At 42.8% G+C, this 18,297-nt stretch overlaps 1 protein-coding gene across 5 annotated transcripts in view; it reads left to right on the top strand.

Moving 5' to 3' along the window:
* PSD3 (pleckstrin and Sec7 domain containing 3) overlaps positions 1 to 18,297 on the top strand; it is an 835,030-nt gene that overhangs the window by 312,742 nt on the left and 503,991 nt on the right. The window contains exon 1 of one of the 5 annotated variants that reach the window (XM_069742427.1): positions 14,371 to 14,519. The exons of the other annotated variants lie outside the window; for them this stretch is intronic. The gene's annotated coding sequence lies outside the window, so the exon portion shown is untranslated. Of the gene's footprint in view, positions 1 to 14,370; positions 14,520 to 18,297 lie in introns of those variants that run through there. 5 annotated transcript variants of the gene reach the window in all.

Here is an 18,297-nt window from a genome sequence, read left to right as displayed (position 1 = left end):
CGCGATGCTTAGCTCCTTCAAGCCAATGACGCCACTCCTCGAATGCCCACTTCATGGCCAGCAACTCTCGATTGCCCACATCATAATTACGCTCAGCGGGCGAAAACTTCCTGGAAAAGAAAGCACATGGTTTCATCACTGAGCAATCAGAACCTCTCTGTGACAAAACCGCCCCTGCTCCAATCTCAGAAGCATCAACCTCGACCTGGAACGGAAGAGAAACATCTGGCTGACACAACACAGGGGCAGAACAAAAACGACGCTTCAACTCCTGAAAAGCTTCCACAGCAGCAGAAGACCAATTAACCAAATCAGCACCCTTCTTGGTCAAATCGGTCAATGGTTTGGCAATGCTAGAAAAATTACAGATGAAGCGACGATAAAAATTAGCAAAGCCCAGGAACTTTTGCAGACTTTTCAGAGAGGTCGGCTGAATCCAATCCTGGATGGCTTGGACCTTAACTGGATCCATCTCGATAGTAGAAGGGGTAAAGATGAACCCCAAAAATGAAACTTTCTGCACACCGAAGAGACACTTTGATCCCTTCACAAAGAGTTAGCACGCAGGACCTGAAAAACCATTCTGACCTGCTTCACATGAGACTCCCAATCATCTGAGAAGATCAAAATGTCATCCAAGTAAACAATCAGGAATTTATCCAGATACTCACGGAAGATGTCATGCATAAAAGACTGAAACACAGATGGAGCATTGGCATGTCCGAACGGCATCACTAGATACTCAAAATGACCCTCGGGCGTATTGAATGCAGTTTTCCATTCATCTCCTTGCCTGATTCTCACCAGATTATACGCACCACGAAGATCTATCTTAGTGAACCAACTAGCCCCCTTAATCCGAGCAAACAAGTCAGATAACAATGGCAAGGGATACTGAAATTTAACAGTGATCTTATTAAGAAGGCGGTAATCAATACACGGTCTCAGCGAACCATCCTTCTTGGCTACAAAGAAGAACCCTGCTCCCAGTGGTGATGACGATGGGCGAATATGTCCCTTCTCCAGGGATTCCTTCACATAACTGCGCATAGCGGCGTGTTCGGGCACGGATAAATTAAATAAATCGACCTTTAGGGAATTTACTACCAGGAATCAAATTGATAGCACAATCACAATCCCTATGCGGAGGTAGAGCATCGGACTTGGGCTCTTCAAATACATCCTGATAATCAGACAAGAACTCTGGGACCTCAGAAGGAGTGGATGACGAAATCGACAAAAATGGAACATCACCATGTACCCCCTGACAACCCCAGCTGGATACCGACATGGAATTCCAATCCAATACTGGATTATGGGTTTGTAGCCATGGCAACCCCAACACGACCACATCATGCAGATTATGCAACACCAGAAAGCGAATAACTTCCTGATGTGCAGGAGCCATGCACATGGTCAGCTGGGCCCAGTATTGAGGTTTATTCTTGGCCAAAGGTGTAGCATCAATTCCTCTCAATGGAATAGGACACCGCAAAGGCTCCAAGAAAAACCCACAACGTTTAGCATAGTCCAAATCCATCAGATTCAGGGCAGCGCCCGAATCCACAAACGCCATGACAGAAAACGACGACAAAGAGCATATCAAGGTAATGGACAGAAGGAATTTGGACTGTACAGTACCAATGACGGCAGACCTAGCGGACCGCTTAGTGCGCTTAAGACAATCAGAAATAGCATGAGTGGAATCACCACAGTAGAAACACAGACCATTCAGACGTCTGTATTCCTGCCGTTCAACTCTAGTCATAGTCCTATCGCACTGCATAGGCTCAGGTTTAACCTCAGGCAGTACCGCCAAATGGTGCACAGATTTACGCTCGCGCAAGCGTCGACCGATCTGAATGGCCAAAGACAAAGACTCATTCAAACCAGCAGGCATAGGAAATCCCACCATGACATCCTTAAGAGCCTCAGAGAGACCCTTTCTGAACAAAGCTGCCAGCGCAGATTCATTCCACTGAGTGAGTACTGACCATTTCCTAAATTTCTGACAATATACTTCTATATCATCCTGACCCTGGCACAAAGCCAGCAAATTTTTCTCAGCCTGATCCACTGAATTAGGCTCATCGTACAGCAATCCGAGCGCCAGGAAAAACGCATCGACACTACTCAATGCAGGGTCTCCTGGCGCAAGAGAAAATGCCCAGTCTTGAGGGTCGCCGCGCAAAAAAGAAATAATCAAAACCTGTTGAATAGGATTACCAGAAGAATGAGGTTTCAAGGCCAGAAATAGCTTACAATTATTTTTGAAACTTAGAAACTTAGTTCTATCTCCAAAAAACAAATCAGGAATAGGAATTCTTGGTTCTAACATAGATTTCTGATCAATAGTATCTTGAATTTTTTGTACATTTATAACGAGATTATCCATTGAAGAGCACAGACCCTGAATATCCATGTCCACACCTGTGTCCAGAATCACCCAAATGTCTAGGGGAAAAAAAAAAGTGAACACAGAGCAGAAAAAAAAAAAAAAAAAAAAGTCAGAACTTTCTTTCCCTCTATTGAGAATCATTAGTGAGGCTCCTTGTACTGTTATGTTTGCTAATGACAGGTGTTATGAAGGCAATCCAGAAACACAGTGTGCTTAGCGATCAGAGCGCACACAGTGATCTGACAAATACCCAAAAATACAAGAACGAGTTCTGAGACGTGGAAACTCTGTAGACTGCACACCTGATCCTATCCTAAACACAACTAAAAGCGGCTGTGGATTGCGCCTAACAACTACCTAGGCAACTCGGCACAGCCTAAGAAACTAGCTAGCCTGAAGATAGAAAAATAGGCCTGACTAGCTACAGAGAAATTCCCCAAAGGAAAAGGCAGCCCCCCACATATAATGACTGTGAGAAAGATGAAAAGACAAAACGTAGGGATGAAATAGATTCAGCAAAGTGGGGCCCTATATTCTAGGACAGAGCGAGGACAGTAAAGCGAACTTTGCAGTCTACAAAAAACCCTAAAGCAAAACCACGCAAAGGGGGCAAAAAAAACCACCGTGCCGAACTAACGGCACGGCGGTACACCCTTGCGTCTCAGAGCTTCCAGCAAAACAAAAGACAAGCTGGACAGAAAAAAAGCAACAAAAAAGCAAAAAGCACTTAGCTATACAGAGCAACAGGTCACAGGAACAATCAGGAGAAGCTCAGATCCAACACTGAAACATTGACAAGGAGCAAGGATAGCAGCATCAGGCGGAGTTAAGTAATGAAGCAGTTAACGAGCTCACCAGAACACCTGAGGGAGGAAGCTCAGAAGCTGCAGTACCACTTGTGACCACAGGAGTGAATTCAGCCACAGAATTCACAACACACCTCTCTCTGCCGTACCGCACACCGTAGGACTACTGTACCACCACCGCAACTCCCTCAGCTTCGGGCCCGCAGCATTGAACCCTCAGTAAGAACAGTGTTTGGTTTATAAGACACACCCCTATTTCCCCCCTAATTTTTGGGATCATAAAAGTGCGTTTTATAATCCATAAAATACGGTAGCCTGTTAGGATTATGACTTGTTCACTATCATCATTAGGAAAGGTCAGGTGATACAGATTTCCAACCATTGTAAAAACCCAGCCTCCTCTAACCTTGTGCCAAAAAGTAGCAGCCATGGATTCTTCTAAGAGCTGCCAAAACCTCTGAAAATGAAACTGATGGAGCCCCACAAAGCAAGAGAAGGCTATAAGAAGATAGCAAACTGTTTTCAAGTTGCCCTTTCCTCAGTTAGAAATGTAATTAAGAAAGGGCAGGTAACCGGATCAGTGGAGGTGAGGATAAGGTCTGGAAGACCAAGCAAAATTTCAGTGAAAGCTGTTCATAGGACTGCTAGAGAGGCAAATCAGAATCCCCGCTTGACTGCAAAAGACCTTCAGAAAGATCTAGCACACTATGGAGTGGTACATTGTTCTACTGTTCAGAGACACCTGCACAAATATGGCCTTCATGGAAGAGTCATCAGAAAAAAAAACTCTCCTGCGTCCTCACCATAGAATTCAGCATCAGAAGTATGCAAATGAACATCTAAACAAGCCTGATGCATTTTGGAAACGAATCCCGTGGACGGATGAGGTTCAAATAGAATTCAAAGCTCAAATATATGTGTGGAGAAAAAGGGCACAGAATTCAGGAAAAGAACATCTCGGCAACCATTAAGCATAGGGGTGGATCAATCATGTTTTGGGACTGTATTGCAGCCAATGGCAGGAACATTTCAAAGGTAGAGGAAAGAATGAGTTCAATGAAATTTCAACAAATTCTTGATGCAAACATAACACCATTTGAAAAGAAAGCTGAAATTGGAAAAAGGATGGCTTCTACAAATGGATAATGATTCTAAACACATGGATATGGATAATAGAACACACATCAAAATACATAATAGACTACCTCAATACACGCAAGCTGAAGGTTTTACAATGGCCCTCACAGCCCCCTGATCTGAACATCATTGAAAATATGTGGCTAGATCTCAAAATAGCAGTGCATCCAAGACGACCCAGGAATCTCACAGAACTGGAGGAATTTTACAAAGAAGAATGGATGAAAATCCCCGAAACAAGAATTGAAAGACTCTTGGATGGCTACAAAAAGCGTTTACAAGCGGTGATACTTTCAAAAGGGGGTGCTACTAGGTACTAATTTTTAAAATGAAAAAGATACAAAAATATATATACAAAGGAAAAATGTCATACGTGCCCATGATCAGGAATGGCGGCATATTTTTGCTTCCTCCAAGATGCTGTGTTCTAATCACGCAGCTAAATCCACATGTTCTTAGTGAACTATGCAGATTCAACGCATCTAATGACTGGGGGAAACTATGCAGCAGAGACTGGCGTTTCCACTTCGACTTGTAAATCCGCACTGCGGGTTAGTTTACGCAGCGTTAAATAGAAACACAGTGCACTGCATCCAAAATGCTGCTATTCCTGATTGTGGGTATGCAGTCTAATTTTTACCAGGGGTGCCCAAACTTTTACATGCCACTGTACTTTGACTCAAAAGGTATACTCTTTCATTTGAAGAGAAACTGTTCAATAACTCTTGCCGATCCTTTGGCTTTTTTTTTACACTCAAGAAAGGGTTAACTCAGAATTTTACCTCTGTAGACACACACATAGGAAATGAGAAGTTTAACAAGTGGCTACATCTCTAAAGAAAGATGACCACCTTCAGTTTTCATAGAGAAGTAAAATTATATGTAGGTATGTTATACCAGTGCTTTAGATAATGAGCTAGACTTGCTAGTAGGCAACGTTCACACTATTAGTATTTGGTCAGTATTTGTTAACCAAAATCAGGTGAGAAATAATCAGAAGTATAATAGAAACACGTCACCACTTCTGTATTATCACCCACTCCTGGTTTTGGCTTACAGAAACTGAGGTAAAATACTGACTTGTCACCAGAAAAATCGCTATTATCCAGCAGCTATGGGGTTAGTCCGCTGGTTAAAGGGCGTCTGTCACCCCAAAAATTGTATCTGAGCTAAGTCCACCGGCATTAGGGGCTTATCTACAGCATTCTTTAATGCTGTAGATAAGCCCCCGCTGTATCCTGAAAGATGAGAAAAAGAGGTTAGATTATACTCACCCAAGGGCGGTCCTGGTCCGGTCCGGCGCCTCCCATCTTCTTACGATGACGTCCTCTTCTTGTATTCATGCTGCGGCTCCGGCGCTGGCGTACTTTGTCTGCCCTGTTGAGGGCAGAGCAAATTACTGCAGTGCGCAGGCTCTGGGAAAGGTCAGAGAGGCCTGGCACCTGCGCACTGCAGTACTTTTCTCTGCCCTCAACAGGGCAGACAAAGTACACCTGTGCCAGAGCCTCTGCAAGAAGACAAGAAGAGGACGTCATCGAATGAAGATGGGAGGCGCTTGACCCGGACCGCGACGCCCATTGGACCTGACCGCAGCGGGACCGCCCCTGGGTGAGTATAATATAACCTTTATTTCTCATCTTTCAGGTTACATTGGGGGCTTATCTACAGCATTACAGAATGCTGTAGATAAGCCCCTGATGCCGGTGGGCTTAGCTCAGATACGATTTTTGGGGGTGACCGGTTCCCTTTAATAGCATTATTAACCTGATTGGCACTTGCACGTAGCCAAACGCTGCAGGAAGAAAATGAACTTTATTCCCCCTCGAAGCATTGCATTTTCTATCACGTGAGCAGCATCGATTCAGTCACCACTCTGATTATACAGAGCCTCGGCTGTAACAGGCCCTGACGGACACTCGCTCTACAGTGGGGCCGGCTGGCAGTCAGGGCCTGGGCTACTCTATATACGTTTTTAACTTTAAGCAAAATACACAGCGTCTTACATTTCTAGCTAAGTGGATGGCAGTTATAGAAATCTCATGCCTATGGTGCTTCTTTTTTTTTTTTTTTTTTTTTCAACCCCACACACTGCGGTGCATAAAGTATAAAAAACTAAGCAGCTTTATATAAAACATGACATGCCAAAAAGAGTGGAAAACCACAGCGTCAAAATGCTATAAAAGCATATTTTAAAAAATGGACTGAAAAAGCTCTCTCATCCACTTACTTGAGTGTGACTGTCATTGTATGGACCATCAGTCGCCAGGCAGTTCTATCCTGCGTTGCTTCATTCAGTTCACCAATGGTCATTCCAATGTCGCTCTTGATGATGTTAATCCATCAGATTCTTATACGTTCTCTTCTTTTTCCACCACCCACTGATCTAAGCGTGAGGTCTTTCTCCAAAACTCTGACTCCACATACCAAGGCCAAAATAGGCTCATTTTTGTTTGGTTAACCTAGCTTCCAGTGACCTTTTTGGCTGGACATTGTTTAAGACGTCTCTGTTGGTGTCCATAGAATCCGTAGAAGTCTCCTTCGCGGCACCAGAGTTCAACTTTGTCAATTTTTTTTTCCCGTCAACCATCTTGAGTGTCCAGGTCTTGCATCTGTATTTTGTGATTGGGAAGACAATTGCGTTGACCTATCTGCTTTTGGTAGCAAGTGCTCCTGAAGATCATCCAACAGCGGCTAACCATCGAGAGGGAGCTGCCTAACATGCAAGCTGGGTTCAGGAAGGGAAGAGGCACCCGTGACCACATCACCAACCTCCGGTGGATTATGGGAATAGCAAGACAATATCAGAAGAAGTTACACGCGTTTCATCAACTACTCCAGAGCTTTGGACAGTATTGAATACAGAAGAAATGGAGACACCATTGCACCTTGTCCCTCTAATAAGATCACTTTACCAAAATGAAAAAGTGCAAGTAGCCTAATTTACTTAATAGGTGCAGACATGCTGTATCAACAGGAAACGCTCATTGTGGGAACGTAGTCGTATGGCTGAGACAGTGCATGTGTCAAAGGCAGGTAGCTCGTGCCCCTCTCCATGATCCGGACACATGTACAGAACGGTCATGAAAAACAATTGCATCTACAAATCGCCTTTTAGCATTTGAGATGATGCTAGATTTACAGTTGGACTGTAGGATGGATGCCAGCAGGTAGCTGGAGCTTCACTGACAGGACTCGCATAAATTGGCTACAATAATCATGGTGACAAACAGCCGCTATAGGGAAGTAACAGTGTCGATTCCTCAAAAAAGGAAGTGGAACCAGAATACGAATATTGCAATGCGAGATTTTATTGTTCTGAATATCTGTAGCCAAATACTTATTATAAATGATATCTCATTCTTCTTTTTAAAGGGGTTTTCCAGTTTTAGATATATTAAGGCGTTTTCATAAGTTCTGCCACTTTCTAATATACTTTGTCTATGAATTAGAAGATCTCTGCTTTCTGTCAGTAAATGGAAACAACTGACAGTAGCTCATCGGTCAACCACAAATAGCAAATGAATGCTATATATATATATATATATATAGTGGGGCAAAAAAGTATTTAGTCAGTCAGCAATAGTGCAAGTTCCACCACTTAAAAAGATGAGAGGCGTCTGTAATTTACACCATAGGTAGACCTCAACTATGGGAGACTGAGAAAAAAAAAAATCCAGAAAATCACATTGTCTGTTTTTTTTAAATTTTATTTGCATATTATGGTGGAAAATAAGTATTTGGTCAGAAACAAACAATCAAGATTTCAGGCTCTCACAGACCTGTAACTTCTTCTTTAAGAGTCTCCTCTTTCCTCCACTCATTACCTGTAGTAATGGCACCTGTTTAAACTTGTTAATCAGTATAAAAAGACACCTGTGCACTCCCTCAAACAGTCTGACTCCAAACTCCACTATGGTGAAGACCAAAGAGCTGTCAAAGGACACCAAAAACAAAATTGTAGCCCTGCACCAGGCTGGGAAGACTGAATCTGCAATAGCCAACCAGCTTGGAGTGAAAAAATCAACAGTGGGAGCAATAATTAGAAAATGGAAGACATACAAGACCACTAATAATCTCCCTCGATCTGGGGCTCCACGCAAAATCCCACCCCGTGGGGTCAGAATGATCACAAGAACGGTGAGCAAAAACCCCAGAACCACGCAGGGGGACCTAGTGAATGAACTGTAGAGAGCTGGGACCAATGTAACAAGGCCTACCATAAGTAACACACTACGCCACCATGGACTCAGATCCTGCAGTGCCAGATGTGTCCCACTGCTTAAGCCAGTACATGTCCGGGCCCGTCTGAAGTTTGCTAGAGAGCATTTGGATGATCCAGAGGAGTTTTGGGAGAATGACCTATGGTCTGATGAAACCAAACTAGAACTGTTTGGTAGAAACACAACTTGTCGTGTTTGGAGGAAAAAGAATACTGAGTTGCATCCATCAAACACCATACCTACTGTAAAGCATGGTGGTGGAAACATCATGCTTTGGGGCTGTTTCTCTGCAAAGGGGTCAGGACAACTGATCTGGGTACATGAAAGAATGAATGGGGCCATGTATCGTGAGATTTTGAGTGCAAACCTCCTTCCAACAGCAAGGGCATTGAAGATGAAACGTGGCTGGGTCTTTCAACATGACAATGATCCAAAGCACACCGCCAGGGCAACGAAGGAGTGGCTTCGTAAGAAGCATTTCAAGGTCCTGGAGTGGCCTAGCCAGTCTCCAGATCTCAACCCTATAGAAAACCTTTGGAGGGAGTTGAAAGTCCGTGTTGCCAAGCGAAAAGCCAAAAACATCACTGCTCTAGAGGAGATCTGCATGGAGGAATGGGCCAACATACCAACAACAGTGTGTGGCAACCTTGTGAAGACTTACAGAAAACGTTTGACCTCTGTCATTGCCAACAAAGGATATATTACAAAGTATTGAGATGAAATTTTGTTTCTGACCAAATACTTATTTTCCACCATAATATGCAAATAAAATGTTAAAAAAACAGACAATGTGATTTTCTGGATTTTTTTTTCTCAGTTTGTCTACCATAGTTGAGGTCTACCTATGATGTAAATTACAGACGCCTCTCATCTTTTTAAGTGGTGGAACTTGCACTATTGCTGACTGACTAAATACTTTTTTGCCCCACTGTGTGTGTGTATATATATATATATATATATATATATATATATATATATATATATATATATATATATATATATATATATATATATAGATGAATATTACACGAGTTGTAAAATGTACACAATGTGAACTATTCAAGAAATAATTACTAAACTGCAAAAAAAAAAAGTTATTTCTATTTGTTGCATGTTATAGATTATTTCTCAGTATGTGCTTTGCTGCCATCCTGGAAATGCTGCGCTCCAATGGTGAAATGTAGTCGGGGCATTCTATACATTAGGAAGCAGACCTTTCGGGTGTGGTCAAATTCTTATTTTCCAGAGTCAATACACCGTACCTCTGTATATCTCCAGCAACAATGTGCTGACTACACAAGCGAATACAGCCGGGTAATGACCAACCGATGGGGATCAATGAAACAATGGTTCTGGAGCGATGGTAACACACACGGGTGCAGACTATAATTTAGACTGTTCCCATGTAGCATTTCCACTGCGGACCTCACTCTGTGAAAATTACACGGCAAAATGTATTACTGTGGAAATTGTTACATATGCTGCTAAACTGCTGATATTTTCCCTGTGGGGGCACAATTTTTCTGAATCTCTTAGGGTACGTGCCCATGACCAGTATTCTCTGCGGGTTTGACACTGCGTATTTATCCAGCATCCAACCGGCAGTGTCCAGCTGTTACAGCATAGTGGACCATAATGCTGTCTTAAAAGTGCAAGGAATGTAATTAAAAAGGTCGGAACGGTGACAATTTGGAGATTAATTCCCTCCCATAATAGAAGAACGTCATACATGTTGGGTTGCTTACCAGGTATATACAGTTGTTTAGGCCTCATTCAGACGTCTGGGATTTTTGTCATATGGAAAACAGGGACCGTTGTTCTTCAGTGTTTTGGATTTGAGTTTCATCAGTGTTTGGTCAGTGTATCAGTATCCATGTATTTTCTTTTTGCCATCAGTGTTTGCGTCAGTGATTTCTACCAATGAAAAAATAAATCGTTAAACTGCAAAGCTTCTTTTATATACAGTACAGACCAAAAGTCTGGACACACCTTCTCATTTAAAGATTTTTCTGTATTTTCATGACTATGAAAATTGTACACTCACACTGAAGGCATCAAATCTATGAATTAACACATGTGGAATTATATACTTAACAAAAAAGTGTGAAACAACTGAAATTATCTCTTATATTCTAGGTTCTTCAAAGTAGCCACCTTTTGCTTTGATGACTGCTTTGCACACTCTTGGCATTCTCTTGATGAGCTTCAAGAGGTAGTCACTGGAAATGGTCTTCCAACAATCTTGAAGGAGTTCCCAGAGATGCTTAGCACTTGTTGGCCCTTTTGCCTTCACTCTGCGGTCCAGCTCACCCCAAACCATCTCGATTGGGTTCAGGTCTGGTGACTGTGGAGGCCAGGTCATCTGGTGTAGCAGCCCATCACTCTCCTTCTTGGTCAAATAGCCCTTACACAGCCTGGAGGTGTGTTTGGGGTCATTGTCCCATTGAAAAATAAATGATGGTCCAACTAAACGCAAACCAGATGGAATAGCATGCCACTGCAAGATGCTGTGGTAGCCATGCGGGTTCAATATGCCTTCAATTTTGAATAAATCCCCAACAGTGTCACCAGCAAAGCATCCCCACACCATCACAACACCTCCTCCATTCTTCAAGGTGGGAACCAGGCATGTAGAGTCCATCCGTTCACCTTTTCTGCGTCGCACAAAGACACGGTGGTTGGAACCAAAGATCTCAAATTTGGACTCATCAGACCAAAGCACAGATTTCCACTGGTCTAATGTCCATTCCTTGTGTTCTTTAGCCCAAACAAGTCTCATCTGCTTGTTGCCTGTCCTTGGCAGTGGTTTCCTAGCAGCTATTTTACCATGAAGGCTTGCTGCACAAAGTCTCCTCTTAACAGTTGTTGTAGAGATGTGTCTGCTGCTAGAACTCTGTGACATTGACCTGGTCTCTAATCTGAGCTGCTGTTAACCTGCGATTTCTGAGGCTGGTGACTCGGATAAACTTATCCTCAGAAGCAGAGGTGACTCTTGGTCTTCCTTTCCTGGGGCGGTCCTCATGTGAGCCAGTTTCTTTGTAGCGCTTGATGGTTTTTGCCAGTGCACTTGGGGATACTTTCAGGGTATGTGCACACGTTGCGGATTTCCTGTGGATCCGCAGCGGTTTTTTGCGGTGCAGAAACGCTGCAGATCCACAAGTGATTTAAAGTACAATGTAAATCAATGGTAACAAAAAAATGCTGTGCTAATGGTGCGGAAGATTGCGTGTGGAAACGCTGCAGATTAAAAGAAGTAGCTTGTTACTTTTTTGCGGATGTACAGCATTTTTGTACCCATTCCGTTATAGAAATCAGCAGGGGTAAAAAATACACAGTAAATCCGCAAAAATTCTGCACAAAATCCACAACAAAATCCGCACAAAAAACGTGTCAAATCCGCACCTGCGTTTTCTGCCAAGAGATGCAGAATCTGCACCAGAAATTCCTAAGCCTAATCTGCAACGTGTGCACATAGCCTCAAAGTTTTCCCAATTTTTCGGACTGACTGACCATCATTTCTTAAGTAATGATGGCCACTCATTTTTCTTTACTTAGCTGCTTTTTTCTTGCCATAATACAAATTCTAACAGTCTATTCAGTAGGACTATCAGCTGTGTATCCACCAGACTTCTGCACAACACAACTGATGGTCCCAATCCCATTTATAAGGCAAGAAATCCCACTTATTAAACCTGACAGGGCACACCTGTGACGTGAAAACCATTCCCCGTGACTACCTCTTGAAGTTCATCAAAAGAATGCCAAGAGTGTGCAAAGCAGTCATTAAAGCAAAAGGTGGCTACTTTGAAGACCCTGGAATATAAGACATATTTTCAGTTGTTTCACACTTTTTTGTTAAGTATATAATTCCACGTGTTAATTCATAATTTTGATGCCTTCAGTGTGAATGAGAAGGTGTGTCCAAACTTTTGGTCTGTACTGTATTTCAAAGCTATGCCTCATTCAGACATCCATTTCTGAAGTATGTGTGCTATCTGTTTTTTTTCGCAGACAATACACGTACCCATTAAAATCTATAGGGCTGTGCACATGTTTGTGGTTTTTTTTTTTTTGGGGGGGGGGGGGGGGGACTATGTAAATAAAAAAAAATCACGGCGTTACATTTCAAAATTGCCCATATAGGTCTATAGGTCCTTGAAAATCATGGAATATACACGGATTTTCTATCAGTGTGCTTAGACTACAGGTCTGCAGTCACTATATGTGACTGCAGACAGGTGAATCCTCACATTGTGCGCACTGCGTGTTGTGAAGATTCCTGGGCGGCGGGAGCATGGCCAAAGTTTGTGATTTGCATACATGAAGTCACGGCCAACTAAACTTGTGTGGCCTCATAATGCAAGTGTATTGAATGAGGGCAGACAAGTCTAGTTGGAATGTGGGCGGAAGTATGCAAATCAGATACTTTCGGTCACATGACTTCCCGACGCCAGCATCCGAGAATCCTCACAGTGTGCACGATGTGAGGATTCACAAGCCTGCAGTCACATAGAGTGACACGTAGAATGACTGCAGACTTATAGCTTAAAGAAGGTTGCCATTACTTGGACAACTCCTTCTCATACCCCACGCTTGGCCCCGATTAAACTGAAAAGCCTATATTCATTCCTCTGCCGGTGCCATCCCAGCGGTGTTGGCATTCACTCTCACGAGGCTACTGTGCAGTTGTTGTGACACTTGAGCCCAGTGCCCAGTCAGCGCTGGCGTCCATGTCCCTGCCTTCTGTCAAATTAAGCATGATGAGGAAGTCGAGGGTCAGCTGCAGCTCGGACTCCCTCTTCATGTACAGTTCATACTAGGATGGAGACAGTGATGCCACCGCTGTTTGGGCGGCAGGGTCACGTGTCCTAACAAGAGCCGCGGGACTGCGAGTGCCGACACAGGAGGTGAGTATAAGCTTTATTATTTTATCTGGGCCAAACATTTAGATCAAGTAGAGGTTCTCATAGTAGTGGGCAACCCCTTTAATACCAAACAACCCCTTTAACATTGCAATGAATAAGAGATTTGCATATTTTTCATACTGTATGTGAAAAGCACTGCTGAAATACTGATGGTAAAACCCGACACACTGACCAAACACTGATGAAAATCTCCATAATACTGCTAAAAATTGTACCGTTTTTGCATGTGTGAATAATCGCTGACGCTTGAAGAAGGCGTAAATCCCAGACGTCTCATGGACTGGCACTGATCGTGAATTTCACGGACCCATAAGACTTGTTTAATCTGTGACTTTGTTCAAAAACAGGCATATCTCCATGATTTCTTGGGGATCACTCAGTCCGTAAAAACACGGCCAATAATTGTGCGTATGTTATCTGTGAAAAACGCGAGATGTAAGAATGGGGATTTATTTATTTGCAGTTCCCAGATGGGAAAAAAAAAATACTTGCATCCATGATATTCTTGAAGCCGGGGGTGATCAAGAAGATTGTGATTGTAATTTTCTGCTTTTGAGTACACATATGAGCTATGGGCATTTTACTCCTAGTTCAGACTTAAAAAAAAATTGTCAGAAAACCGCAAACTATTGTAGTCACCCGGCCGGGCATTGAAAGGGTTAATGGGATCCTGGCAATGGAGGGCTAGGCCAGTGCAGCAGGCATTGTGACCACCAGCCTGTGTCAGCCTCTGCTCATCATGTGCAGCCAGGTCTGGTTGGATGGAGGGGGGACGTCACAGGGTGCCGGAATGAGTGAGGGTGGGACTCTTTGGGAGTGGATAGAGGGGAAGTTGTTCAAGTTTTTTTTTGATTTGTGCTCCTTGCCCTGAGCACTGTCTGAGCATTGTGGGGAAATGTCAGAATAGATCCTACTTCTCTGTGGATGTGCCCTACAGACAGTAGCAGCAGAATGCAGCGCTGCCTGGCACAAGCTGAAAGTTTGGAGGGGGCTCCCACTAACATGGGATGATGACTGGTGTGATGTAGGAGAGGTAACTATACTGCTTTTGTCACTTTTTCCTCCTCCTCCTCATCTACCATCAGGCATGGTACGCTGCTGCCGAGCAGGGGGCACCTGCATTGTTCCTATTGTTCCTTGTGTATGGGGTGGTAGTTACTAGGATGATCTGTTCTTATCATTAGACTAATGCTGTGTGCGGGGGGGTCTTGTTGCTTGCTATGAGCATTTTCTGCCTGACTTTGATTATTCTTGCTTTTGTTTGTTTAGTTTTTACAATATATTTTACAATATACGGTATGTGATTTTGGACAGGACACCTGTTTGTATTGGTTTTCACCTATAACTGCAGAAGTGAATGACTAATAAATGCAGCCTATGCGCCCTATATCCGTAATATAGCGTAAAAGTGAGCAGATACCCTATCACTAGCCACATTAGTAAACATTGTGTGCCCCTATTCCGTGTGTGCTGTACGTCTAGGTATTATTACAGGCATGGACTGCACTAGTGTATTGTCACAATCCATTATATTTGATTACATAGAGGGGTGGTTCATTTCTGGGGCCAATTTTTTTTTTTCCCATTAAGTGCATGTTAACATTTTTTGCTATTGGGTTTCAATAAAAATGTGTCCTTCTATAACCTCTGTGCAGTGAGTTAACTGAGAAACCGTCATGCGCTATGGCCCAAGGATAAGGCTTCCAAACTCTCTGACACTCTTTTTCTGAGCTCCATGCTGATTCATGAGCACAGACCACATCAAAGTTGAATGTTCAGGGGCATAAAGAGCAATAAAGTGAAGCGGGGCAAAACTGTAAGTAAAACCCAATTGCAACAATGATTTTCAGTCCCAAACATATGAATTTAAGGATAAAAAAAAAAAAAAAATGTACCCAACAATGAATGAAAAATCAATATTTCATATGAACATTGCTTTTTCTTCTGCATTATGTAAGTGATCGGACAGTGCGGAGCTGTTACATGTACAGATCTGACAAAATTCTGTCCAATCAGACCGACGTCACGCTATATCGGGGTCTTTAAGTGTCTAATTGATCTTCTAGGCGAGGAATAGTCTGGGGGTCGTAAAAATGAATCCGACAGCCACAAAGACAGAATATCTGTGTGTAAACGCTGGGATTCCTGTGCTGAACTTCAAGGATTACTTCATGACTCTAAAGTAAACCATTGTCTCAGCTCGGCTGCATACTATAGATGTGACAGGGGGGGTGTCTCTTTTCTTGGGTGGGCTTCGGACATTTCTAGGTGAGGTCCATTGGAAATTCAGAAATGTGTGAGTCAGCGTCTCCCAGTTTCCGCTTTGGAATAATGTAGGCAGATGAAAAGAAACATATTTTCTCTGGACGCCTTTAGCAGTAAAAAGGCCGAGATATAAAGTCCTTAGTAGTTGCTGTAGATACTTGCACCATTGTCTACATGTGTTCCTTCCCCAAGGTTTGTGGGCAGATTGCAGCAATCGGAGCCTATATTTTAGTAAACTGCTACTGTCAGTTAAGTATAGCACCTGTGGTCGCTCTCAAGTGGTTTGATTTGTACATTTCAAGTCATTTGGTGGAGAAGAAAACTGCTTACACTACTTTTATCCTGCTGCACATAAGAATATCTGTGTTATTTACACCCTGTTCACACGCTCAGGATTCTATGTGGATTTTAGCTCCGGTTTGGTGCCAAAATGCACACAAGAATGGGAATAATTGCGGATTTTGTCAACATTTCTGGGAATGTTGCAGTCCCTCACCTCTTGGGAACACCACCAACCTCTCTTGGGTTTTACATTATTCTCACCCACTTGCTGTCCAGAAGTCACAGGAAATCTAGGACAATTGGCAAATATGCGTTCCGCATCCTAATCATATGAATTAGGGCTCATCTCCACTTGTGAGGAAAACGGACGAGTGCAATCCGATAAAAAAAATCGGATTGCACTCGGACCAATGTTAATCAATAGGTGACACTCCATTTGCGATTTTTTTCCCATCTGAAATCGGACTGAGAAAAATCTGTGTCGGCTGAGAAAAAAAATCGCAGCATGCTGCGTATTGCTGAGATTCTCGGACGAGACTCGCCAATGCAAGTCAATGGGTGCGAGAAAAAAAACGCACAGCACTCGCACCATGCGAGTGCTGTCCGATTTTTACGCACCCGTGTCCTTAGAAAAGCCGCCAATTCAGCACAGAGTACAGTAAAATCACACTGACAGGTTAGATGAGAGTAGATATATACACATAGAATATATATATATATATATATATATATATATATATATATATATATATATATATATATATATATATATATATATATATATATATATATATATATATATATATATCAGGGAGACAGCTTAAAAGCTGGTAATTCAATTACCGGCTTTTGCTTTCTCCTTCACAAACCCGACATGATCTGAGACCTGGTTTACATACAGTAAACCATCTCATATCACCATTTTTTTTGCATATTCCACACTACTAATGTCAGTAGAGTGTATCTGCAAAATTTGGCCGTTCTAGCTCTTAAAATAAAGGGTTAAATGGCGGAAAAAATTGGCGTGGGCTCCCGCGCAATTTTCTCCGCCAGAGTAGTAAAGCCAGTGACTGAGGGCAGATATTAATAGCCTGGAGAGGGTCCATGGTTATTGGCCCCCCCCTGGCTAAAAATATCTGCCCCCAGCCACCCCAGAAAAGGCACATCTGGAAGATGCGCCTATTCTGGCACTTGGCCACTCTCTTCCCATTCCCGTGTAGCGGTGGGATATGGGGTAATGAAGGGTTAATGCCACCTTGCAATTGTCAGGTGACATTAAGCCTAATTAATAATGGAGAGGCGTCAATTATGACACCTATCCATTATTAATCCAATTGTAGTAAAGGGTTAAGTAAAACACAAACACATTATTTAAAATTATTTTAATGAAATAAAAACAATGGTTACATAGTAACATAGTAACATAGTTAGTAAGGCCGAAAAAAGACATTTGTCCATCCAGTTCAGCCTATATTCCATTATAATAAATACCCAGATCTACGTCCTTCTACAGAACCTAATAATTGTATGATACAATATTGTTCTGCTCCAGGAAGACATCCAGGCCTCTCTTGAACCCCTCGACTGAGTTCGCCATCACCACCTCCTCAGGCAAGCAATTCCAGATTCTCACTGCCCTAACAGTAAAGAATCCTCTTCTATGTTGGTGGAAAAACCTTCTCTCCTCCAGACGCAAAGAATGCCCCCTTGTGCCCGTCACCTTCCTTGGTATAAACAGATCCTCAGCGAGATATTTGTATTGTCCCCTTATATACTTATACATGGTTATTAGATCGCCCCTCAGTCGTCTTTTTTCTAGACTAAATAATCCTAATTTCGCTAATCTATCTGGGTATTGTAGTTCTCCCATCCCCTTTATTAATTTTGTTGCCCTCCTTTGTACTCTCTCTAGTTCCATTATATCCTTCCTGAGCACCGGTGCCCAAAACTGGACACAGTACTCCATGTGCGGTCTAACTAGGGATTTGTACAGAGGCAGTATAATGCTCTCATCATGTGTATCCAGACCTCTTTTAATGCACCCCATGATCCTGTTTGCCTTGGCAGCTGCTGCCTGGCACTGGCTGCTCCAGGTAAGTTTATCATTAACTAGGATCCCCAAGTCCTTCTCCCTGTCAGATTTACCCAGTGGTTTCCCGTTCAGTGTGTAATGGTGATATTGATTCCCTCTTCCCATGTGTATAACCTTACATTTATCATTGTTAAACCTCATCTGCCACCTTTCAGCCCAAGTTTCCAACTTA

Source organism: Ranitomeya imitator, chromosome 1 (genome assembly GCF_032444005.1).
Source record: "Ranitomeya imitator isolate aRanImi1 chromosome 1, aRanImi1.pri, whole genome shotgun sequence".
Taxonomy (NCBI): Eukaryota; Metazoa; Chordata; class Amphibia; order Anura; family Dendrobatidae; genus Ranitomeya; species Ranitomeya imitator.
The sequence above is the reverse complement of the archived record's forward strand: the minus strand, read 5'-3'. Positions and strand labels throughout refer to the sequence as shown.